We start from the raw sequence: 27866 nt of genomic DNA on the forward strand, positions 1-27866 counted from the left end.
CCCTGGGGAGAACAACATTGCATTAGGGAGATTAAAACTTTCAAGGGATAAATACTAGGGATTTGAGACTTCTTCTCAGAAGATAAATGAGCTCTGTTCAAATTGCCCAGAAGTGTAAAATGACACCAGTTCCAGAATCTCTTCCAAGGTCTGCTCTTGTTGCCTCCCAGGTCATGGTGAGTGCTTCCTCTTCATTCTTCCCTCTTCCTAAGAAGCATGAAGAGATGCTAGAAAAAATACTAGGGGGAAAAAATAGTTTCCGAGGCAGATCAGAGAAAATAATGCAAGAGGAAGAACCCTGAAAACAAACATAAAGCCCTCCACACCCACCTTACCGTCTTTGAGCCAAGTACCAAATACAGCAGCCGCATGCTAGAAGCATTTCTCTACCGTAAATACGGAATCAGAAAGCAATGGGAAATGTGTTCTTTCTGCTTGGATTATGGAACTGAGATAAGCCAATGTGAAACATACAATTGTATAAGTGTCCACAGGGGACTAATGAGTCACAGCAGATGGTCTCATACCCTAGTTAATTGCTGCAAATGAATATGAGTATTTTGTCCTTTAAGATGTTCAATTCTGTCTTGTAACCACCATATGGTCTCCTGTCATCTGCATGGTTATCTGTTGCTTGAATAGTGACTTACTTATTATACTTCAAAAATATTTGCAGAGTGAATAATTAATTAGTACTAGTAAAAATACTCACAAGAACCCATTCTCTAGAAGTGATGGCTGGTGTCTCAGGGCATCCCCTCGGGCTCCCCATCCCTAATCCCTCACAGAGTAAAGGTTTGCCATGAGGTGAAGCATGAAGCAAATCTGCTTTTATATTTGGATGTCAACTTGCTTTCTCTCTCTCTCTCTCTCTCTCTCTCTCTCTCTCTCTCTCTCAGGTTTTGTTATTTTATTTTTCTTAAATAAACATCCCATGTTGTAGCCACAGTGGAGCCTGGATCCTCTCTCCAGAGACTGGTGTGGGTATTTTCAAGATGGTGGGTGGATTCCTGATAGGGAGACTTGGTGAACACAGTCTCTCTGTAGATATCTGGGTCAGGTAGCTGTAGGTCTTGGAGATGGCATCAGAGGTGGCCGTGGTGAAGATGCCCAGGGTGACAGTGCAGGGTGACGACAAAGGTGTCGCCGTCATCAACACTAGCCACCTGCAGCAGCTTCTTGGGGACAGGGTCTGAGACATTGCCAGTGCCTCTGAGGATAGGGGTGAGTCACACCAGCGTGGTATTGAAGAGGCCTGTCACCTTACGTGGGACAGTGACAGACTTGACCATATCAATTCCCCTGGGGCCATGGAGAGCTTGGTCAGGATGATGGCCCTCAGATGGTGGTGGCTCCCTTCTTGGAGCATTTAACAGCCAGGCTGACATGACCATTGTGGTCCCAAGAAGGGATGCATGTCCTAAACCTCGCCTTCTTCTGCACAGGCATGATCTTCAAAATCTTGTCCTTGACAGATGCCTAAAGGAAAAGGCAGTGACCTCCAACTCAGCCATAGGCCAGGAGAAGAGGTGAATCACCTCCAGTGACTCCATCTCCATGTCTTGACCGGGCTGCTCAGCTTGGTGAGGGGGGTCCGCTCCTTGTCATTGGCCTTGCCTCCTGGAGCCCCACGGCCTCCACTCCGGAGACCACTGCCAAAGCCTCCTTGGGACTAGAGCCTTCTTCAGGTGCCAGTCCTGGCCCTCCACTGCACCAATGTCATCACCATGTGGTATTTTCCCAGCCAAAAAAAAAAAAAAAAATCCAACTTTTTAATGATATTCTTTGCTTATGAATTTTTACTCATTTTACACCAACTGAAAAGAAAACTTAGTTATTAGCTTAATTTAGTTATTGAAACTCATGCTGGCATCCCCTCCCCTGCAGTGGCCTCGTGTGCCCACTCATTGCCACTGCAAAACATCTGATTGCTGTTGGGCTCAGTCACATCACCCCACTGAGATGTGCCGTGGCCAAGTCTCCGACATGCGCTTTTCTTATTATTCCAAAAGTACAGCTCTCTCACAGTCGTGGTTTTGTTTTTATCTTTTTCTTTCCTGGAGTGGTGGGTTTACATCAGGAGCCTCTGCTAACAAAATCTTCCAGTAAAGGTTGGGGGGCAGGTACCAGGGATGGAACCCAGGGGTACTTAGCCATCAAGTCACATCCCCAGCCCTTTTGATATTCTATTTTGAGATAGGGTCTCACTACATTGCTGAGGCTGGCTTTGAACTCACGATCCTCCTGCCTCAGCCTCCCCAGCCACTGGGATGACAGGCACGTGTGCCACTGCACTGTTAGGATTTTCAAAGTGCTCAGTGTGGGTCACTGGATGAAGCGAATACATCTGACCTCATTTTTAACTGCAAGCTGCAGTCACCAGGCACATGCAAAATTTCTATAATGAAAACTATTTTTTTTTTTCCTCATGTATAAAGGGAAGGGGCCAAGGCAGCTGGTTTTCTTCCTGGATGTTTTTGCCCAGGACTGGTTTTGATGCCCTGAGGCAACACTAACTGAACTGGGCTGTTACATTCTTCTGTGTTGTATTTGTTTGCACAACTGAGTTTCTCCACTTTCCTTTGAGGAAAAGGGCAAGGACTAGGGCCAGGAGGAGAGGGTGTGTTGTTGGAGGGAGAGAGGGGAAAAATTGAGGGAGATGGCATTAAACCAAGCCTTGCATCTTCCTCAAATCAGGCAGGAAGGTCTTCTGGGGCCACAGCTAACTTGAAGTCCTGCATGGGGGGATGCAGTAAGACAAGTCAAAAAACTAGGCTGGGACCATGACACTTGGGGAAAAGAAAAAAAGCTCTTAAAACATCATGTAGGAAACAATATTCAGAACATCTAAGCAAATATGACTGAGAAAAGCTAGGTTGTTCTTGATAAAATGACCAACAGAGGAAAGCCCTGAGAAACACACGTGAAGGCTCATCAATCAGACAGGAGAAGGCAGACTGAGCGTCACATCTCTGAGATGGGACAGAGAAAGAGCAGCAGAGCCTGGCTTGGGGTGGAAAGTTTCTTTTTTTAATTTAAACTCTATCTATTATGATTAAAAGCTTTTATTGGTGCACTTTAACTCTACGTAATAGTGGGATTCGTTGTGACATATCTGTACTTGCACCTGACGTAATGTGGCCAGTTCCATCCCCTGCTTACCCCCACCCCTCACCCACACACTTTCTCTCTCCTCCTCCTTCCGCCTGGTCCCCTGCATCCACTAGTCTGAGGAAAGGCGATACCCGGGCCGTGAAAGCAGGAGCAGAGATGGGGAGAGGCAACTGGGATCTTCTGAGCTCACCATTTTTGTTCCTTCAAACTGGGAGGAAAGTGTAGGCAAAATCATTAAACCCCAAAGGCCTAATAATTCTCCTAAATGAACAGAAACTTATCAGAAGGGAAAAGAGAAGAGAAACAGAAAACAGGCAGTGCCTGGAGGAAAGAGAGGTGGGGGAGCAGGGGGTGAGACCCTGGGAAGGATGAAGCTTCAGAACCCCAAGAGCCAACTCAGCTGGGCCAAAGCAACCTGAGAGCAAAACCCAGGAGGTGGTGGGGTGAGATCAATCACAAAGCAACAAATGTCTCTGAAACAATCCTGCCAGGGCTGGGGATATAGCTCAGTTGGTAGGGTACTTGCCTCACATGCACAAGACCCTGGGTTCCATCCCCAGGACCACATACACACACACACACACACACACATAAATAAAATTCTGCCAAATTGTAGAGACAAAAACCCAGATAGGCAACTCAGGTTTGGATGCAACCTGAGCTAAGTCCCTCCTTCTAAAGTGGTCACACTCTAGGGAGGCAGGGAGGGGAGAGAGGACATGCCATGTCTAGGCCTCACTGCCTGCTGGGAGTGGACACAGGTGAGCTTAGGAGCAGCATGGGACATTGGGTCTTCTTTCAAAGCCGCAGAGCTCCCTCAGGTGTACAGGACTTGAAGATGCAAAGTAAGTACTTCTCAGACCCCACTTTTCTCTTAAACCCCAAGAAAATGATATGGAGCCGAAAATGGAAATTTCAGCATTAATAAAGTAAGAGATTCCTCTAATGCCGGACTTCAGTCCACCTGAAAGCAGAGCAGCCGGGGACAGGGACAATTCAGACACCCTGAGAACAGGACACTGCATTTCTCACAGGCCAAGCAGAGAAATGAGTCAAAGGAGATGGGGCCCCCCGTGGTGCAAGGCTTGCTGAGCTCCACAGCAGCATTTGATAAGAAAACTTTAGAGGAAATAAAAGTGGTGTCAATCCTCTGAGCATTGAAGACCCATGATGGCTACTACTACTGCCAGCAGAAATGAAGTGGAGCAGGCTGGAGAACATTTTCTTTGTGGTTGCCATGGGAACACAATAAACAGAAAGAATGAGCCAAATGGGACTTATATGTAGTCTTATATTGAGTATTTGCAAAAGGATCTCCTAGATCAGCAGCTACTGGCCTATTTTGCTCTGGGCCCTTAGTAAGAAATCCTTTCTTTTACTCTCACACACAACATGTATTGTATTACTAACATAATTTTCATTAACAAGTACATGTCATCATCTTTGGTACTGTGTTAGTCAGTTTTCCACCACTGTGACAAAATACCTGAGATAAGTAACTTTAAAAAAGGAAGGTTCATTTTAGCCCACAGTTTTAGATGTTTCAGTCCATAGTTGCTTGACCTTGTTGCTTTGGGCCTGTGGCAACATAGTACATTGTGGTGGGAATCATGGTAGAGGAGGCCTGTTCACCTTTATTATGGCTGGGAAGCAGAGAGAAAGAGAAGAAGGAGCCAGGGTCCTAATAGTCCCTTCAAGGGCACACTCCCCAGTAACCAAACTTTCTTCCACTAGGGAGGAAAGTTCTACCACCTCTCAATAGTGCCACTGACTGGTGACCAACCCTTGAACACATGGGCCTTTGGAGACATTGCAGATTCAAACTACAGCAGTCTGTGCAGACACCTAAATCCTTAGACGCTCAGGTCCCTTGTGTAAAATGGTGTAGTATTTGCATGGATCCTACACACATCCTCCCTTATACATTTTTTGTGTGTGTGTGCAGTGCTGGCTGTTGACCTCAGAGCCTCATGAATATTAAGCACATGTTGTGTTACTGAGCTACATCTCCAGCTTTTCTTATACTTTAGATTATTTCTAGATTACTTATAATATCTAAGATAATGTAAATGCTACATAAATAGTTGATGTACTGTTTAGGGAATAATGACAAGAAAACAAGTCTGTACCTTCTCAGTGTACGTTTTCCATCCACAATTGGTTGAATCCTCAGATGTGGTGGGAACCAGGAGATAAGAAGGGATGACTGTTCTTGTACCACATGTGATGCATCCTGATGCTTTCCACCTAATCCTGTCCTATTTAATTTTAAAATGTGATCGTAATAATAGACTTAAGATGGCCATCAATGATCTGCACCTCCAAGGATTGACACCTGTGGATCATCCTCTCCTTTAGACTGTGGGAGAGACCTATGACTTGATTTCTAACCAACAGAATATGTCAAAGGTGATCATGTAGCACTTTCATGATGATGTTATGTTATATATGACTGTGACTTAGCAGACTGAAGTGAGATTCTCCTTGAAATTCCGTGAAAGAAACCATATCTGGTAAGGACTTGTGGCTGAGCTGTAGTAACCTGGACAACCTCCAAGACTCAGGGTGGCCTCCAGCCAACAGCTGGCAGAAAGCAGGAGTCCTCAGCAAAGCAGCCACAAGGAAATGAATTTTGTCAACAAGTAGAATGAGCTTGGAAGAGGATTCTTCCTCAGCTGAGCCTTTAGATGAGAATGAAGCTCAGTCACACTTTGATTACAGCCGTGTGAGACCCTGAGCAAAGGACCCAGCTAAACTGGGCTCAGACTCTGGACCCACAGAGACAGTGAGCTAACAAATGTCTGTAGTTGTAAGCTTCTAATTTTGCGTTAATTTATTATGCAACAATAGAGAACTAATTCAGCAGATCATGGCCCACTAAACAGATCTCATGACTCATTCTTGAGTTGCAGGCTGAAATTTGGAGAACACACATTTAGTTAATGGACAACCACACCTTGTGCGTTCTATGTGAATATGACCTTGTGATAACAATAAACTTTATATTTGTTATAGGAAGATGAATTTATGTGCCAAAAAAAGAGAACTAAAACAAATGTTGCATGTAAGTATTTAAAATGATTTTTTTTCTTGAAATAAAAGAAGAACCAAGCCTGCAGATTAAAAGAGCATACTATTTTATAGGGGGAAATGATATCGAAAAATCATTACTGAACCATTCCGTAGTAAAGTAATCAGACCTCAAAAATAAAGAAAAGATAATTTAGGCCTCTACTAAAAATGATCAAGTGACTCAGAGGAGAAAACTATTAAGACTTGATTTAGACTTCTTCCCCTCCATGACAGAATCTGCCAGCTGTTCAGCAAAAACCCAATTTTCTTCTTTTCCTATTCTCCAACATCATGCAGATGGGTGGATCATTGGCTAGATCTGACCAATGGTGACTTCATAACAGTGACGTGTGCCATTAGGGGCCTCAGCTTAAAGAAGCAGCTGTGCCATTAATCTCCAGGATATATAAAGAACTCAAAAAACTTAATACCAAAAAATCAAACAAAACCCAATCAATACAATAAATGAACTAAGGAACTGAACAGACACTTCACATGAGAAATACAATTGGTCAACAAATATAAGAAAAAATGCTCAACATCTCTAGCAATTAGAGAAATACAAATCAAAACTATTCTAAGATTTTATCTCACTCTAGTCAGAATAGCAATTATCAAGAATACAAGCAATAATAAGTATTGGTGAGGATGTGGGGCAGGGAAGGTACACTCATACATTGCTGGTGGGACTGCAAATTGGTGCAACCACTATGGAAAGCAGTATGGAGGTTCCTCAGAAAACTTGGAATAGAACCACCATTTGGCCCAGCAATCCCACTTCTCAGTTTATACCCAAAGGATTTAAAATCAGCACATCACAGTGGCGCAGACACATCAATGTTTACAGCAGCTCAACTCACAGTGGCTAAACTATGGGACCAACCTAGGTGTCCTTCAATGGATGAATGAATAAAGAAAATGTGGTATATATACACAATGGAATACTACTTAGCCTTAAAGAAGAATGAAATGATGGTATTTGCTGGTAAATGGATGGAACTGGAGACTATCATGCTAAGAGAAATAAGCCAATCCCCCAAAACCAAAGGCCAAATGTTTTCTCTGATATGCAGAGGCTAATTCACAGTACATTAGGGTGCTAGGGAAAACAGAGTTACTTTGGATTAGGCAAAGGGGAGTGAAGGGAAAGGAGGGGGTATGGGGGTAGAGAGGATAGTAGAATGAATCGGACATTATTACCCTATGCACATATATGACTAAACGACCAGTGTGATTCTACATCATGTACAACCGGAAGAATGAGAAGTTATACTCCATTTATGTATGATGCGTCACAGTGCATTCTATTGTCACATATAACTAATTAGAACAAAAAATAAAAACAGAGGAAGTTGTGCCTTCGCAGAATTTCTCCCCACTCTTTCAGCTGGATGACCAAGAAAACTAGACCATAGGGACTGGTGGGTTGCTGTACACAGAAGAGTACTCAATGGTCAATTAGAAATATCCCTTTCATAGTGTTTTGTGATAAAAAATACATTATGCATATCTAATAATATCCTCTGGGGTCTATTTTTATAGGTGTGAGCAGTACTGCAACTAATAGCTGAGCATTCAGAACTAGAAGAGAATAAAACTGTGTTGGGTGTGCATCTAAGCAGTGGTATGCTTGACTAGCATATGCAAGGCCTTGGGCTTGATCTCTAGTACTGCAGAAAGCAAAACAAAACAAAAACACTGAGAAGTGAGCAAAGTTGTGCTTGTGAGGAATTCAGGGAGGAAAGCATAACTCAAGGATGTTATAGTCAGCAATGGTTTTCCAAACCTGTAGGTAACAACCATTCCCAAGCATGTAGTAGCTCAAAGAATGGGTCTCTCCATAAACCTTGTAAGAATGAAGTGGATTTTATTCTTAAAATTAGAGTTTAAGCAACTAAAATCTATAACAGAGAAACTGTAGTAAAAAGGTTCACCACAAATATTGTCTATATTTAAATTAATTTAAATTTAAGGTCTTGAAACAAAGTATCAAGGTTATAAACATGTTGAAATAACCCAAAACACAATGCAGAAATAACAAAAACAACAAAATCTTGGAGGTGAAGTTTTAGAGAAGGTGAAGATTGTTTAGATTCACTACATCATCATCTTTTACAGAAGATGGCTTAAAGATATTTTCAAAACTGATAGCTAAAGCAGTAATCAAGATATAATTTTATATAGAAGACATAAAAATAAACAATAGAATAATAAGGGATCATAATCAGGAAACACTGATGGTGGGAAAAGGAACAATAGGGAGGGGAGATAGGAGGTAATATGAATATATTAATTTCTCAAGGCTCAGACAAAAAGATCTATAATTTATAGATAATGTCTAAATAATGAATTAATTAATTGTACAAACTTATTGTTATAAAGGTAAATTTACAATTAAAAAGATATCACAAACTTTCTAAATTATCAAAAACATAAAATACGTGCATATAAAATAGACAAAAGAAAACATGGGCCATGTAGAAAAGATTTTTTAAAAAGGAACACACAAGAAGCTTAGCACAAACTAAGACGACAGAGCTGAATCCAAGGATATTTGCCAAATCATGAGACGATAATGGAACTTACTCATTTAATCCATCTCAGACTGGTGTTAGGAAAATCGGATATTCATGTGCTAAAGAATGAAGCTGGACCCTTACCTTACAGCATACACAAAAACTAACTTAAAATGGATCAGAGACATGAGACTGCTAGACTCTCAGAAGAAAATTGAAGGGAAAGGTTGGGCAATGCTTTCTTCTCCCATATCCCATCTCTTCATCTGTTTCCTCTGTAATATCCTTTATAATAAACTAATAAATGTAAGTCAGTGTTCCCCCGAGTTCTTGGAAGTGTTCAAGCAAGTTATTTAAACCCAAAGAAGGGTTTATAGCCTTCAGTCAGAAGCACAGGTAAAACATCCTGGGGCTTGCGGTTGCATCTAAACTGGAGAGGGAGTGTGTGTGCAGTCTTGGGGACTGAGCCCTCCACGTGTGGGATCTGCTCTGTCTCCAGGTAGATAATGACAGAACTCAGTTGGATTAGCTGGTGATGCTGCAGAATTGCTTGCTTGCTTGGTACGTGGGAAAAACTCCTACTCATCTGGTATCAGAAACGACCTGTGTTGTGAATGTGTAGTAGGAGACACGGAGTCTGAGTCAAAGTTGGTTTTTCCTTCAAAATCCTATACACTCTAACAAATGATAAACCTTTTTAGGTTCCTATGAGATAGTCACTCATGTTTGATTAGTCCATCAGTTAAAAGTTTCCAATTATGTAATTCATCAATTTAAAAAAACTTTGTCCACCATATATAACCACTTATTCACATTAGGTAACTGTACTATTAACATTTTTAACATAAAAAGTAAATACAGGGCTGGGAGAATAGCTCAGTTGGAGAACTTTTGCCTAGCATGCGCAAGGGCCTGGGTTTGATTCTTACTATTGCAAAAAAAAAAAAAAAGTTTCAATAACTCATCTGTTTTTACTTCCCAAGTACGCTTCTTTTTTTTTAAATTTTTTTTTAGTTGTGAATGAATCTTTTGTTTTTTTATTATTTATTTTTTATGTGGTGCTGAAGATCAAACCCAGGGCCTCACACATGCCAGGCAAGCGCTCTACCACCGAGCCACAACTCCATCCCTCAAGTGTGTATCTTTTGCACCATACTTTGAAAGTTTTGCACTGAACTGCAAAAATGGCCTCAATAAAAACAGAAAGGCTCTACATTTGACTTTCTTGGAATGGAGATCAGTAAAATCCAGAATTAATTTTAAAATACTACTAAGCAAACCTACTACTGCTTTTATATTTTTTCTAAATTCACTTAAATTACATTTTGGACAAAGAAGAAATTACAATGAATTATCTAGTTGATAGTTATAGCATTAATACTAAAGTTAAAGCATTGCTCGGAGAAAACTTCATAAAATTAAGTATTAATTTTAATAGATAAAAATAAATAATTTAAGTCGACTGGACACTGTCACACTGTGTGCTAGAATCCCAGTGACTTGGGAGCCTGAGCCAGAGATCACAAATTAAATGCCAGTCTGGGCAACTCAGCAATAACCCTGTCTCAAAATAAAAACCAGAAAAATGACTTGGGTGTAGCTCAGTCAGAGAACATCCCTGGGTTTAATACCTAGTAAAAATAAAAATAACATCTAACCCAAAAATTAAAAAAAAAAAAAAGAAATCAGAAGGGAGAAGTTACCATAGATAAGAAAAAAATGGTAAATTTAATATATGATCAGCTAAAATATATGAGTATTTGAGTGCCCAATAAGTAAAACAATTTTCCTATGCAAGTGGGAAGTCTACAGAAAATATAAGCAATTTAAGTATTTAAAATAATGAGAGGGCTAGATTGTGGCTCAGCGGTAGATCACTCACCTAGCACGTGCGAGGCCCTTAGTTCGATCCTCAGCACCACATAAAAATAAATAAATAAAATAAAGGTATTGTATCCAACTACAACTAAAAAATAAATATTTTTTGAAAATAACGAGAGAATGACTTCAAAGAGCTATCCCCAGGGGAAGAAGGGCAACAGATGGTGTTACAAATGAAGTCTGCCAACCTTAAAGGAACCGTTAAACCCAAGATATATAAATGGCTTCCAAAACACAGAGGGGGGGAAGGAAAACATTATAAAAATCTTTATGCAGTAAGCATAATGGATAGCACCACAGAATAATATTGCAGGGAATCTGAAATATAATTACTAATGCAGAAAGCCAATGTAAAACATTAACCAACAGAATCCAGCAGCACTTAATATCATGATCCATTGTTTTCCTAACTGGAATGCAAGAAAGGCTCAATATTGAAAGTTTATTAAGAACCTTAGTCATATTCGTAGATAAAATTGTGAAAACAAAATATTGGGAAAACATGATCATTCCCATAAATGTTTAAATAAGATTCGATCAGATTTTGAAATCTATTTCTTAAAAACCGGCTAATAAAAAATGGAAAGGTTATTTTCCTAATAGGGTTATAAAATCTAGCATCATATTTAATGGAGGAATATCAAAAGGTTCCAACAGGAAATACTAGGATGTCCACCATTATTCAGCATTGTTCTGGGGACAGTAGGGGACCGTAAAAAGGAGGGAGAGAGCAAAGGAGGAAATTAAGGGTGGAGAGAACAAGGGATCCAGGGAGGAGAAAAGGAGAAGGAAATTAAAAAGGGCTACAAGTGTTCTCTTAGTGCTGGTCCTGGGGAAATCAGCTGGAAAAACACAGCTAAAGAAACTGAGATCACTCGGTAAAGTGGCTGAGACCATTCAGACATAACACAAAACCTAGGAGTTAAAAACAAAATTCTGTATTTTTAATATAAAATTCAAAAAAGTCTCAGGATAAAGTTTAAAAGATAACTATAATGAGGAAAAATACCAAATGCACAAGACAAAGGACTACTTCCTAAATGAATAAATAACCTTTCCATTTCATATATAAGAGACCAAAAAAACCCCAATAAAAATGTCAAAATTTAGCAAACGACATTATGGAAATAATCAACCTGACTCCTTTTAATAAAGGAAAACCACAATTAGATACACCATTTCACCCATTTTGTTTCAAAATGTTTAAGAAACCATTTCACACTATTGATATAACCATGGAGAAACAAATAATTCTAAATATTTGTTACCATTCTTATGGAGAGCAATTTTGCAGTATCTATCAAATGTTAGCCTGCATATGACCCAAGACCGAGAAATTTTGCAACACCTGTGTTTCCAGGTGTACAAAGAGGACTATGTAAGGATTCCTGATGCAGCATTATTCATGAAAGCGAAAAAGCAAAAATCGGTCACAGTGTAAATGTTCATCAACAGAAAACCTTTGAGAACCGCCCCCCGCCCCCCCCTGCCCCCCCCATCTCTGCTTGTCTCTCTCTCTCTCTCCCTCCCTCCTCCAAGATTTTTCTATCTTCTTATTGGTCATCTGTTATTATCTATCATCTGTTCATCTATCAGCTCTCTATCTACTGATCAACTATCTGTCAAGCCAATGACAATGATAACAGGAGCAAGTAGGGACTACACAGCATTTCCTGACCCAGCAGAGATAGAAGAGGCTTTCTTGGGAAGCCATTCAGGCACTCTTTTAGAAGTTCTTAGAGGTATAACAATTTTGTAAGAATCTAAATTCCTACATTAAATTCTTTTCTGTTTAAAATATCTAGAGCAGTTTGCTGCACAGAACTCTGAATAACTTTGAAGGGGAAAATGAAAAGGAATTTCTATGGAGCACTCCTATTTATGTAAAATAAAAGATGCCCACCCTGGGTCACACGGGGACTATTTCCAGAGGGTGCAGTAGAAACTCAACTCAGTCGTTGCCACTTGAGGACAGCAAGGGGCCTGGACCCCCCTGGTGAGAGTAATGGACCATCTTCTGATATGGGAATTTTGTACTATGTTATGTATACTATCTTTTTAAATGAATAAATTTGGTAAGACAAGGCATATCACTAAGCAAACATTTTACTGAAACCAGAAAGCAAAGTCAAGGAACATAATATGAGAAAGAAAAAAAAAACTATTATGGAAAAAAAGAAAAGCAAAGATAGCAAAATTTCTTCTTCACAATCATCGTCCCTGGGAATGCACTGTTTTATAGGGCTTCCAAAACCAGGAATTAAAAAAAATAACTCAAAGGAAAAAGATGGGGAGGTGGAGAGAGAAAGAGAAAAAGAGAGAGGGGGTAGGGGTAGGGGGAGAGGGAGAGGGAGAGGAAGAGAGAGAGAGAGGGAGGGGGAGAGAGAGAGGGAGAGAAATTGTAAATATGTGACACATACCCAGAGTGGAATACTCTTCAGCCATAAAAAAGAGTGAAAACCCTGTCATTTGTGACAACATAAATGAAACTGGAGACCATTATGCTACATGAAATAAGCCAGGCACAGAAAGACACAGACTACCTGCTCTCACTCCAATGTGGAATATGCAGTGGTTGATCTCACAGCAGTTGAGAGCAGAATAGTTATGATATGAGGCTGTGGGAGTCGCGGGGAGGGAGGGACAGGGTGAGTTTATCAGTGGGTTCTAAGTTCCAGCTAGATAGGAGAAGTCCTGGTGTGCAGTAGGGTGACGATAGATAACAATTAGGTGCTGACTGTTTAAAAAAGCTAGAAAGGATCGTGAAGGTTTTTACTATACAGAAATAACATTGAGGAGACAGACACATTTAACCTGAATTAAACATCATACAATGTATACAGGTATCAAAACATCACATCACCCCATTAACCTGCAATTTCTATGTTTTTATGTACCAGTTCAAAATAAATTTTTTTTTAAAAAAAGAAGTTGAATGAAAATCTTATTGCCCAGAAATCTGAATGGTAAATGTAGGTATAAACTCATGATACATTTTTTTTTCTTAAGAAAACAAACAATTAAACTTAGATTCTGTCCACTGGAAAGTCTAGAAAAAAGGACCGACATCCAAATTGGGAGCATGCCTGGCCCCTGGACTCTGCTCTTTATCACTATTCCCCCTTCAGTGAACCCAGGTTCCTACAACAGATGGCTGAGTCCTAGTCAGGGGCAAAAAGGACCAAAGACGTGTGGCCACCCCAGATAGCAAAGAAAAGAGGTCGTATCTCAAGGACTCAGGATCTAACGGAAGACTCTACCCCAACTCCAACCAAATTTGATGATCAGAAATTGCAACTGATTGAAGCACATCAAATATATTTAAACATATTGGTTCATAATAACACTTGATATAATAAAATCGAACACAAAGAGCAGCTTTTTATCATGATGGACAACTTCAGAAAAGGAGATCAGCTGCCCACAGAGAGGGATGTCACTTTGGTTGTATCTGGCTAAAGGGAGCTGCCCAGATACCTGCCCTTACCTGAGGGCTGCCTCTTCAGGTTATAATATCATTTACAAATATGTACATTTATATTTTTCTGTTGATGCATTTATGTCTTGAGGCATTTTAAAATGTATTTATATTTTGACAGGGAAACTATGGACTTACATATGTGGATGCATGGATCAGATAAATAAAATTCATTGTCTCATTGGTTACCTCTGGAAATGTTAAAAAAAAATCAGGTTTTTAAGTTTTACTCTTACCTTTCCTTTATAATTTGAAGCAGATGAGGAAAAGCTAGTACTCCAGCTAATAAATGAAGATAAAGGCTAATACAATTAGAATATCACTATCTTATAATCACTATTACATTAATTGATCCAGGCACTGTTCATCAGTGGTGGGTGACATCAGGAAGGAGACAACCAGAGTCAGGGCCTCCTGAAGGAAGAACACGTCTGGGGGTGGGCCTCCCTAATAACCACTCCCGAGTCCAGTTAAGTTCCTAGATCCAACAGTAATCCACCAGGAATATGAAGAGCAGAGAACGAGAGACTGATCCCACTTAATGAATGTTAACACAGCATCTTAGTAAGATTAATAAATAGATCTCATGAGTGCACTATAACATCATGAACCACAGGTAAGTTTAGGGCCTTAGTCACATTGAGGGCAGCTCAGTATCAGAAAATCTACCTGCATAATTAATCATATTAAAGATCAAAAAGAGGGGCTGGGGATGTGGCTCAAGTGGTAGCGCGCTCGCCTGGCATGCGTGCGACCCGGGTTCGATCCTCAGCACCACATACAAACAAAGATGTTGTGTCCACCGAATACTAAAAAATAAATATTAAAATTCTCTCTCTCTCTCTCTCTTTAAAAAAAAAAAAAGATCAAAACGAAGCTGGGTGCAGTGGTACACATCTAGAATTCCAGCTTCTTGGGAGGCTGAAGCAGGAGGATTGCTAATTTGAGGATAGCCTGTGGAACTGGGTGAGACCCTCTCTCAAAATTTAAAAAAATAATAAAATGGGCTGGTAACATAGCTCAGTGGTAGAGCATCCTGGGTTCAACCCCCAAGACCCACCCCTCACACACTCATGCACACACATGCATACAAAGTTGTACAATCACTTCAAAATTCATGCTGTCTTGGGCTGGGGACATAGCTCAATTGGAAGAACATTTGCCTTGTATCATGCACTCGGCCCTGGGTTCAATCCCCAGCACCACAAACACATAAAAAAATTCATGCTGTCTTAAAGCCCTAAGCATAACATAAGTAGAAGAACATTTCAATTACTCAATAAAACATATGTGTATATACATACGTATGCAGGTATACACATACATATATGTGTGTTCATGTGTTATGTGTATACCACTTATACATGTATATGTATGTGTATATATATATATATACATACATATATATGTAACTTAATGGTGCAATATGCTATTAAAATATGGCACATGTGGTTATATACCACCCCCATTATTTAGAAAGGAGGGGGTGAAGTGCCATTAACTTTAGATAGTATGATTATATGCCTGGAAAATCTAAAATAATAATTTATTTTATTTTAAATAACATAAAATAAATTTTATTTTTATGTTAATTTTATTTATTTATTTATTTATTTATATGGCACCATGAGTTGAACCCAGGGATGTTCTACCACTGAGTCACATCCCCAGCCCTTTTTATTTTTTCTTTTGAGACAGGGTGTTGCTAAGTTGCTTGGGGCCTCGCTAAATTGCGCAGGCTGGCTTTAAATTTGTGATCCTCCTGTCTCAGCCTCTCGGATTGCTGGGATTACAGGCTGTGCCACTGGCCTGGCAAGAATAACATTTTTTGTAAGAACTGAGCCAGCTAGTTAGATAATCATTCTAATAGTAGCAGCTTCTATACACCAGCAGCTGCACTGAGTGATTCTTACCTACCAACTCATTTTATTCTCACCACAATCCTGTGAGCCAAACATTGCTATGCTCATCCCCATTTTAGAGATGAACAAACTGAAGGGCAAAGAAGGAATAATTTTCCCAAGTCCCACAGAGAGTAAATGGTGGAGCTAATATACAGAGGCAATAGCCACTTTTTGAAAGTTCTCATTCATAATAATGATCTAATTTAAAAATTTCAGAAACACATATATCAAAAAATGGAGAAGACCAGGGACTGGGGATATAGCTCAGTTGGTAGAGTGCTTGCCTCGCATGCACAAGGCCTGGGTTCAATCTCCAGCACCACATAACACTAAAAACATGAAGACCAGGCCGGGCACAGACTCAATGAGACCTTTTCTCTATTTAAAATAAAAATAGGGCTGGGATGTGGCTCAGTGGTTGAGTGCCCCTGAGTTCACCAAAAATAAAAAAAATAAAAGGAGAAGACCAGAGTTGCTGAGCTCCTGGTGAACTCCATGTTACCTGGTTGTGCAGCCCAGTGGTCTCCAAATCGTTCCATCAAAGCTCCTGTCTGCATTCTGTGTTTATTCAGTCTTGTCACAAGGAGGCAGTGGGGACATTCTGAGGAATGAGCCAAAGTTCCGCTGTGAGAGCTGCTCCCACGCTCCCCGATTTGCTTTCAGCTCACTGCAGAAGATAGTTTGCCTACATCCAATTAAGTGAATTGATAAGTGTTTAATTATTAGCCCGAGAATCTTTTAATTGAGAATCATTGTAACGATGTAGGAGACAGCCAGGAGAGTCTTTGGTGTTCATGGAAATCTGCAGATGAGGATGATCTCATAACAAAATATTTAAATGAGATTTTAAAATTTAAACATGACCACAAGAAAGTGCCGGTGCTGCTAAACTTTTCCAGAACTGGAATAGTTTCGTTATATAACCTAACTGTATAATTAGTTTGTGTCCTGGAAGATACTTTCAAAATAATAAAGCAACAAAATCTATTCTATTCAAGGTATGCTTCAGGTTTTTAACAACGGGAAAAGATAACCCCTTTTTGCAAGAAAAGCGCAGAGATGCGTGTTCTTGCTGCTGTTATGTCATTGCAAACACTCTTGTAACAACATACTGAATAATTGAGGAATGGATTTTAAAAATATGTAAATCTCCCTAAAGAAGAACCCGCTTAACAAAAATATAAAAAGTATAACATCTTCTAATTAATTTTCAAGACTTCCTGATGCACATCAGGGAAGATGAACCTGACTTTCTTAAAACTTCTGTAGAAGATGCACTTGGACCACAAGAGACATAATCTAGCAAGGGGAGGGGTCGGGTCACAGCCACGTTTTCCCTCTGGATTTTTGAGTGTTTCAAAGAATCCTGATCATCCAAACTAACAGAACTGAGGCTGTAGGTGTAGCTCAGTGGCAGGTCACATGCTAAGCATGCATGAGGCCCTAGGTTCAATCTCCAGAACCTAAAATAAAAAAATAAAATCTAGAACTAGAACTGCATACAAAGATTCAAACCAAACTTAAAAAAAAAAATGAGTACATTCACTCACGTTGCTCTTTTCTAATGGAAAAATAAAATCTAGAACTAGAACTGCATACAAAGATTCAAACCAAACTTAAAAAAAAATGAGTACATTCAATCACGTTGCTCTTTTCTAATGGAAGTAAAATAGGTTTTTGTATCATTTAATAGAATGAAAATATTTTTAAGTTATTCTCTCTAGTTTCTATTTATCATGTATGTTATAATGAACACAAATATTCTAATGCAATCTAAATATTCTAAAGATAAATATATAGAGATTCATAATAAATAAAAATAAATTTATCAGGACACATTCTAGCCTTAAAAAAAACAAACCAATTAGTGGACACATTAGAATTTGTTTTTATACTGACTTTCCTAAATTGATAATAGGTAGTCAAATTGTCTCCTCCTTGGGCTGCCTACACACCCAGAAATTGTTTATAAAAGCCTTCCCTGAAATAATATCAGATGGTAACTTGGACCTAACAGAATAAGTGAAGACCAAACGGTGGGTGTGGCGTGGTGGAAAAGCACTTGCCTAGCATGTGCAAGGCCCTGGGTTCAATCCCACATACTGGGGAGAATGAAGCAGACCAGAAATGGTAAAATGTGAATAAATAGAAAATATTACATTTTTTCTTGTAATTTGTTTAAAGGACATATAAAGGCTTAATGCAAAAATCATGACACTATATTGTGGGGGTTTTCAATTTAAATGGATATATGATAAAATAGCAAAAATGTCATATTACTTGAGGGAGTTCCCAGAGAAGGGGCTCACAAGTTCGGTCAAAGTGGGAATCCCTGGAGAATGTGAAGGATACTAATTTCATCACATGCCATTCAGACACACAGACACATTTGTTTAGGAAAGCAGATACACATTCAAGGGAGAAGGCAGACTGCCTCAAGGGAGGAACATGTTTTGGGTACACATTCAAGGGAGAATGCAGCCCATCTTGAAAGCAAGATGCTTTTTAAGGTAAAGCAAGGAAAACACATTCAAGGGAGAATGAGAGTTATTTCTAGAGAGATGGAGAGAAACCCCTTGGTCTGCTGTATTAACATTTATTGGTGCAGCCAATATGGAAAGCAGTATGGAGATTCCTTGGAAAATTGGGAATGGAATCACCATTTGACCCAGCTATCCCTCCAGTCTATACACAAAGGACTTAAAAACAACATACTACAGGGACACAGCCACATCAATGTTTATAGCAGCACAATTCACAATAACTAAACTGTGGAACCAACTTAGATGCCCTTCAGGGGATGAATGGAATAAAAAAAAAGTGGCATATATACACAATGGAATATTACTTAGCAATAAAAGAGAATAAAATCATGGCATTTGCAGATACAAGGATGGAGTTGGAGGAGATAATGTTAAATAAAATTAGCCAATCCCAAAAAAGCAAATGCCGAATAAAGTTTTCTCTGATATAAGGAGGATGATGCATAGTGGGGTAGGGAGGGGGAGCATGGGAAGAATAGATGAACTCTAGATAAGGCAGGGGGTCAGAAATGATGGTGGAATATGATGAACATCATTATCCAAAGTACATGTATGAAGACATGAATTGGTGTGAACATACTTTGTACATAACCAGAAAAAAAAAAGAAACATTTATAGAGACAGGGGTTAGACAAGAGGTACAGTCAGCGTGAAGTTCCACCGTGGTGTCAGAACTTCTGCATCACCTTCATGTGCTACTTTTTGTGGCTAAAGATGTGGCACAAGGGCATGAACTGAATTGCTCTTGAGGAGCTTGTTTAACATTTCAGAGGTTCATGGGATTTCCTGCATCCCAATGATTCATGAGTACTTTTCTTTTCAGACTCGGTCTACCTTTCTTTTTCTGTATCCTGAAATTCCTATATTAAATGGAAGCAAATAAAGTTATATACTTATAAGATTAAAAAAAAAACCCCTGCCCTGTAATGATAAGGTGTTACCAGGTGTTACTGATTGGTGCAGTTGATAAAATAATCAAAGTGAGGTAGGAGGCACACGCACATGCTCACAGATACACACCCTCGACCTACCCACACACAGTCTTGGTCCCTCAATTCCAATGGCCCTCTTTTCCTCAATGCTGGCATTAGTTCAAGTTCCTTTCTACCATTACTTTCAGTAATTTTTTTAAAAATCTTGGTTCTAAACAGTTTTTCATGGTTTGATTTGAAGTAAAACAAAAATCACGAAATGCTTTCATGATGCAGCAGAAGTAAAAAAAAAAAAACAGCTGATTGTCAGACATGCAGATCTTTATTAATAGAAAAAGAACACAAGACCCATTGCCTTCCGTCTCCTAAAATTGGTAAGCAGATAAGAAATGCAGATGAAGAAGAGAGAATGAACCAATAGCTAACGAACACAGGTGCTTTGAATCACTCTGATTTGGGTATAGAATTCTGCAAAAAAGAATTTCGATCAAGGTAGTAGAATACAACAGTCACTAATATGGCATTATGTAAAAATGTGGATGTGTAACCAATGTGATTCTGCAGTCTGTATTTGGGGTAAAAATGGGAGTTCATAACCCACTTGAATCTAATGTATGAAATATGATATGTCAAGAGCTTTGTAATGTTTTGAACAACCAATAAAAAAACATAAAAAAAAAGAATTTCGATCTTGACAAGCTGTAATGTTTCCACTTTTATGCTTTTAGCTAATAATGCAAACAATTTAGAAAATTAATATTCCTTGGACAATCTTTCAAATTAGATGTCCAGTGAGATGCTCTCTAGTTTGGGGGATGCTGATGTTACTGGCTCAGGTAGCACATTTTGAGAACCACTGGGCTCAAAGATGATTGCGTGAATCCAAGAGAAAGATGAATCTGAGAGAATGTAATGAGGAAAGAAGCAAGATAAATCTAAGAAATATTTAGGCATATTTTCACCAGGATACTACAGAGAACCTGAACCAACAGGATATTAGTCTATCACCTATTATGCATCTATCTAAACTAATTAATTGAGGAATTAGTATACATGACAATGGAGGCTGAAAAGTCCCAGCAAGTTGGTGGTGTGTTTCAAAGGCCCAGAAGCTACAAAGCCAGAGAGCTGATGGAGAAGATTCTGGTCTAGTACTGAAGAACTAGCAGCATTTTGAGCAGAATATTGATGCCCCAACTCAAAGATTCAGAGAGAGAATGCACTCCTCCTTCCTCCACCTTTCTGTTCTCTTCCGGCCTCCAATGGATTGGATGAGGCTCGCCCTCATTGGTGAGGGTGGATCCACTTTACTCCAATTCAAATACTATTCTCCTCTGGAAACACCCTCACAGACAAATTCAGAAATAATGTTTAACCTGCTGTCTGGGCATCCAACAACTCAGACAGGTCAACACATAAAATTAACTATCACAGGAGCCAATGGTAATGTGGCTGGGTAACTGATTTAAAATGGTTAGTTTGGTTCCCAGGTGAGTGACCATGGTGAGAAATACCCAAACCAGGAATCACCAGACATGCAGAATAAGTTTGATGGGGAGAAGATAAAGCTTTTGTTTGAAGTGCACAGAGTTGAGGTGCTCATTGTGATATCTAGTGTAGATATCCCGGAAGCAGTTGGAAATATTGATCTGGAGTGATGAAGACAGATCTGTCCAGAAAGTCACTGGCATTTGGGCTGGGTGAAGTCACCCATGGGAGGAGACAGGCTTGCAAAAAAGAATGGCCACAGGACATGATAGTGCTAGTGGACAGAAGCCATATCCTTTGAGGAGAATGATGCTGGAGGCTGGGTGAAGGAGGGAAATTTTGAAGATTCAAGTAACTGAGAGTCAAGTGGCAGAGAAGTGGAGAACAGGAGCCAGAGAAGCAAAGCACTGAAGAAGAAACCCAGAAAGAAGTGGTTATTAGTGCTTAGATGTCAATAGGGAGACAAGTAAGAGGAAGAAAGCATCCACCAAACTTATTGTGGATAAAATTGGAGTCGTTTCAATAGCTGGAAGAAGGTAGAAGGTCGTTTTAAAAGGAAGCTGAGCCAGATGGGCAGCTAAAAGGGAAATGAAAGCGTTAAATGCTTTTAGAAAGTTTAGAAAGAGTTGTGGGGAATGACTCTCCATTTTTTAAGGTAGAAATCGGGCAATCCTGTTCGTATCTCGAGAGGAAGCTGCTGGAGAAGGAGATTGAAGGTACAGAAGAGAAACTGTCCTGTTGGCTCAGGGTTCCCGCAGAAGTCTGTGGGAGGAGGAGGCTCAGGAGACCGGGTGGACCAGCCCTGCAGTGGGGTCTGACCTTGGAAACACAACTTCCAGTTGGAAAGATGCAAATCAGTAGGGGCTCAACAAGTGAGGGACCCTCAACAAGGTTTAATTGAAAAGAATTTAACCAAAGATATGGGAAGAGGTAAGAGAGACAAAAGAGAAGTCGAGGATATACAAAGGCTGGCCACCAAGGAAGGCATTTCGTCTCAGGGCATCGCTTCAAGGAGTGAGAGGAAAGACAGAGTCGAGGTGCGGCTGGGGCTGGGGGCGTGGCTATGGCTCGTGGGCGTGGTTATGGCCCAGGGGGCGTGGCTATGATGCAGGAGGCGTGGCCCTCACTACCAGAGGAGGCCTTTCTTTTGGCTAGTCTTTAGATCTTGCCATCTCTTTGGTCTCCCTATTGCAGCCACATTTTTGGTTAAATTAAACCTTCAATTAAACCTTGTTGAATGCCCCTTTTTCTCTCTTTTGGGACCCCCTGCAGACTTCCTTCTTTCTAGCTCCTTATGGAAGCTGTAGCTGAGACCCACACAAGAGGTGTGGCCGAGAGTCTGTTCTCTGAAGTCTGCGGATACTGAACCATTTCTCCTGGGGAAAATGCAAGGTCAGGCCCAATCTTGGTCGCTACATTTTTGCCAACTGATCAATACCTTGTTTTAGGTGTGTTTTGGTTTACAGGCATCTTTTGATACTTGTGTCTTGGAAATGTCTAACCGTGTGCATTTTTTTAATAAAACACAAACAACAGAGTTCAACATTCTGCTGACCCTTGCCATGTGACCCGCAGCTTCTTCAACTTTCAGCAGGGCAGCAGTGTCGTCCGCTCTGTTTCTTATGCCATCTCAAGAACCACAAGTCCCACCCTTACCTGTTTTTGCCATGGATTCATCATGCTCTATAGATGTTTCCTGGGTGCTTTTCAGCGTCCTCGCAGATAGATGGGTGAATTTCCTCTTCCCTTTCTGAATGAACCATATGGTTGATTCATGACCCTGCAACTTCTGCATAAGCCACGCTTCTCTGACATACATATATTTTCTCTAAAGCACATCACAGCCTTTTTTTGGGCTAAGGAACACTAAATGGTACTTTGGAACTAGGCTTGGGAGCCATTTTAAGCAGTGAAATCACCAAGAAAAAGTGCAAAAATGTGATACCAAGCAGACTGTCAAATCTGACACTAAAAAAAGTCAAAATACTGGTACTACAAACAGAAATGAGCAAAACAAAAATGCAAGTGACAATCTCCAAGAAAATATTTGCATCATGTATAACATGTGAAATTTTAACGTCAAAAAGCTAAGTCCAATTTCTGCAGATTTGCTGGAAGGACACTTGATTGCAATACGAACTGAAACAAGAAGGCAGAGCATCACCGTGTCTGACCTCAGCTGCCAACAGCACATGAGTGACTTAAATTTTTCACCACTCTGGGCATATTTGTGAATGCCTGGGAAAGCCCCACCATTATTGGTTTCCGGGTTACAAATAAATACAGTGAATGGAAGAATTTGGAAATATGAAATTTATGAATAGTGAGAATTTCATGAAGCTCCTAGAGGCTGTCCTCTTACCCAATAAGGGAACTGTTTTAATCAGCTTTTTTATCACTGGGGTCAATAGACCTGACAAGACCAATTTTAGAGGAGGAAAAGTTTTTTGGGGGGCTCACGGTTTCAGAGGTCTCAGTCTATAGATGGCGGACTCCATTACTTTGTACCTGAGGTGAGGCAGAACATCAGAACAGACAGGCATAATAGAGGAAAGGAATTCAGGATATGTCAATCAGGAAGCAGAGAGAGAGCGGGCTCTCCGCATCAGAAACAAAATATATACCCCAAAAGCATGTTTCCAATGACTCACTTTCTCCAGTTACACCCTACCTACCTACAGGTACCACCCAGTTGATCCCAATCAGGAGATTAATGCACTCATCAAGTTAAAGCTCTCCTGAACCAATCATTTCACCTCTGAATGTTTTAGAATCATCTCACCCATGAGCTTTTGGGGGATGCCCCATAACAAAACCATAAGAGGAATACTGTAAAAATGAAGAAACTATGTGACACAAACCAGAAGAGGCAACTCAGAAAACATTAGAACAGATGAGAAAGACACTTTCAGGATGAGGAAGCTAATAAGACACATGATGAACTTGATTAGAGTGAAAAGATACACCAACTGGTGAGGAATTGTACATGGATAGATAACAAACCCAAGTCAACAAATAAAAAAAAAAAAGAAATGAACATCATCTCCGGGAAAAATAAAAGATGGAGTAGGAAAAAAAAAGTCATTGTATTCATTTATAAAACTCAGCTAAAATGAACATTTCTACCATCAAAACAATAGAAGTGGTGAGTACTGATCTAGATATTGGGAGATGACTCTCAAGGCAGAATGAGATGAGAAATTAGAAAGATGAAAGGCTTATGTTGAGGATAGGAAAGCAAAAGGGAGTTCAAAAATCGAAACTATCTGGGTGTAACAACAAAAGCACATTGTGTGTAGATACACAGGTAAATTCCCCCCAAGAAAAGCATTTTGGTTTTGGGGGAAATTGGGGTAGTATGCAGGAGATGGGGTATAAGGAAATTCTATAATTTGCTATAAGTATTCTTAGAGTACTTTTTGATATACATAGGATAACTTTCATCAAAATAAAAATGGAGGGTAGATGGGTTTTGACTGATGAAAGGAAAATTGAAGTGTCCATCTGTGGAAGTCAGTGTTCTCCACAAAGTCCTCAGGAAATCCCAAACTTAGAGTCAACAAATGCAAAGCTCAGGCTGGAGCTCAGAGATGATCCATGTAGTTCAGAAACTGCATTGAGGCCACTGGACTGGAACCCACATCCACCACCCTGTGTGTGGTGCTGCTGGCTTTATAATGTTGGACCAAGCAACGGACTCACAAGCAGGTCTCTGATTAGAGGCAGAAAGCAAAACACAAGCCCCCAAACCCCACACTTTTGCAGCAGAATCCTAAGCCAGGTTCTAGGTTCCCTAGACACAGAGAGGATAGACGCATCCAACTTCACTGTAGGAATCAGGGAAATTGCCTTCTGAATTTGGATCATCCGTGTGAAGTTCCTTCCATGAGAATCAGCGCCTGCCTCAGATAGAGAACCGTTTGGACTGAGAAGCCCATAACCTTCAACTTCACCTATGAGAAGACCAAGAATCAGTTGAGAACGACCACACTAAAGAAAAAGAAATATCAAACCTAACAAACAGAAGATTCTCCAAGAGGGCTGGCGTTGTGGCTCAGTGGCAGAGTGCTTATCTAGCACACGTGATGCCCTGGGTTTGATTCCCCAGCACTGAAAACAAAACAACTACCAGAACAAAGAAGGATTTTTTTCGTAACAAATATCTCCAGAACCATTTAAGTAGATATTACATTATTTTTTAAAGGGTGTTGTTCTCCAAAAACCCAGATTTATTGGAAATTAAAATTATTTCCAAAATAAAAATAGGCTAGTAGATGAGATGGAAAGCAGAATGAACACAAAGTGCTAAACAGAAAGACAGAAATTCTCCCCGAATGCAACACAAACAAATGTAGTAGAACAGGGAGGTGCAGAGAGGTCATCAAATAGGAATTCTAGGTTAAAAACAATGCTCATAACTTTTAGGCGTGGTAGTTCTTTTTAAGAATGCTATAAAATGACTTAAAATCCAAAATAAAGGATTGTCAAATGTGACATTTGAAAAGCCAAATGTTGGTACTGCAAAAAAAAGAAATGAGCAACATTAAAATGTGACAGTTTTGAAGAAAATATTTGCATCATTTATATGACACTTTAATGCCAAAAATACAGAGATAATTTCTGCAGATTTGCTGGGAAAGAGAAGAAAACACACAAAGAAAATGGCTTGAGTGGGCAAATAAAAGGAAGTTTTCCTGCAGTGTTCACAAAGGCAAGGACAGGTGACCTGCCACATCCAGAGGTTCCACATTTGAAGAGTCAACCTACCAAGGGGTGAGGAATATATATGTATACAAAATTATGTCTGTACTGAACAGGCACAGACTGTTATCTTGTTATCATTCCCTAAACAATACAGTGTAGCAACCATTTGGATTCAGATAGCATTTATATTGTTGTAGGTATTATAATTGCTCTAGAGATCATTTAAAACATAGGGTTGGGAGATTGATATTCACCCCTTGTTTCTCTCTCCCTCATTCCCTTCCTCATTCTCTTTTGGTTTTGTTGAGGTATAATTGACAAATATGTATATTTTAATAAAGCATGTGGGAAGTTGTGTGTAGTTTATATAGAAATTCAGCATCATTTTATATAAGGGACATGAGCATCCCTGGATTTGGGTATCCATGGGGGATCCTGTAATTAACTCCCCGACAGATACAAAGATTTGACTATAGTTGAGCCTAAGGTACAGGTTCCTCCATGTGGGAAGAGTCTTGTGTGGTTTTAATCACGGGTTCCTGCCGCGGGAGGGATCACCAGGCTTTCCTATTAGCTTGTCCAGGTGATGGGCAGAGAGGAAGCAAGTGGGGTGGGGCTTGATATCTGTGAGTCATCAGACACCAAAAATGAAGTCAGACCCTTTATTACAGCTCTAATGCAAAGAATTTGTTTTTTCATCAAATCTCAGTCTCTCATGAGATAAGTAAATGGATGGCATTATTGGGATGTTTTAAAAACCATATTTAAAACCACTATGAAGCATGAATGAATACTTACCAGAACAAAAGGCAGTCAAAAATTGTATAATTATTAGAACTCAGCCATCATTATCTCATACCCTGAAAGAGTCGGCTTCCTGGTCTTTAATGTGCCTGTCAACTGGGATCAGGCAGAACACCCTGAAGATGAAGATCTTGTCTTTAGTAAGAAATAAGAAATCTCTTTGAATGAATAGGTCCAAGTGCAGCCAGAACATTCAGCATTGCCCCAAAGGGCCATAAAACTACACTCTGCTGTGCCAGGGTCCTCCCCAGCGGGATCCAGGGGGTCCTGAAGGATGAGTGGTGTCATCGGAAGGATGAGTGGTGTCATCGGAAGGAATGAGACAAGGAGTCGTCTGTTGGAGCAGAGAGGGAGAGAACTCTAAAACTGCTCTCTCTGGGTCTCTTTTTATTCTGCTTTTTCTCATCATTATGGGTACAGAATCATTAGTAAAATGCGTCATCAATTTACAATTTCCAGATTTTCCCAGGATGTAACATTTCCTTGTTTAACAGATGCCAAACTACGTAACCAGACTCTATGTCTCCTAACCTGTCATTAACCTTCAAGTTTAAAGTACACCTGTACTTAAGATCCCATTTAAAGTCCCCTTATAACCATCTTATAATATATTCTAAAAGCATCTAAAAATGCCTACATTTATTCTCATAAAACTGGTTAAGCTACTTTCTGAGAGAGTTTCTTTGTTCCTTAGTCAAAGTACGGCAGGGCTTAAATCTTTGTAATCTTTAACTAAAAGGCAGGCTCTGTATGTCAATCCCCCTGCTGTTAACATTAACTATGCTTATCATAAATCCCTGTGTAGGGTAAAGAAGGATTTATTAGAAGGGAAATATATTTTTATTGGCCTTTTCTCCCCTGGATGAATACCATAACCTATCCTTAATCAAAATAGACTACATATGGTGGGCCTCATGCAATAGGCATGATAATTATCTGCTTAGGCTTTCTAAGAGACTGAAGACAGGAGCTTGGTTTCTTAGTTGATATAATCAATTGTGGTGCCTAAAGTCCCTGTAGCTTTTCCCAGAATGATTGTTGATATTTTCCTGCTTTGTCCTCAATGTCCTGAGAGATAGTAAAACAGCCTTTTAAGTCATGAACCGCCTGATACATTCTTGGCCATCTAGAATTCAATTTGGTTTGAATTAAGTGGACTCATGCCTTCGTTAGGTTATGAGTATAAAATAAAAAGTCCCAATTACATAAAAAAGGGTCTCAGGGTTTCAGTTTCCCACAAGTGTGGCCCTGCCAAATACTTTCATCCTCACCGTGACCTTGTCAAGACAGTGGGAGGGGGAACACCTTCACCACTACGGCCACAATTGTAACCTACCACTATGGGTTATTATTTTCTAACTTAGTAACTGCAGAAAGCTCACTGCCTGCCACTCAGTCACACCAGGTCTGGACCCATGGTTCCTTTCATT

The 27866-nt window shown here is 39.9% G+C and overlaps 1 pseudogene; it reads right to left on the minus strand.

Moving 5' to 3' along the window:
• Nucleotides 1–905: 905 nt before the first annotated feature.
• LOC124080929 (small ribosomal subunit protein uS5-like) overlaps nt 906–27866 on the minus strand; it is a 53377-nt pseudogene continuing 26416 nt past the window's right edge.

Source organism: Marmota monax, unplaced genomic scaffold, assembly GCF_021218885.2.
Source record: "Marmota monax isolate L192 unplaced genomic scaffold, Marmota_monax_Labrador192_F-V1.1 WCK01_AAM20220418_F8-fsc00360, whole genome shotgun sequence".
Lineage (NCBI taxonomy): Eukaryota > Metazoa > Chordata > Mammalia > Rodentia > Sciuridae > Marmota > Marmota monax.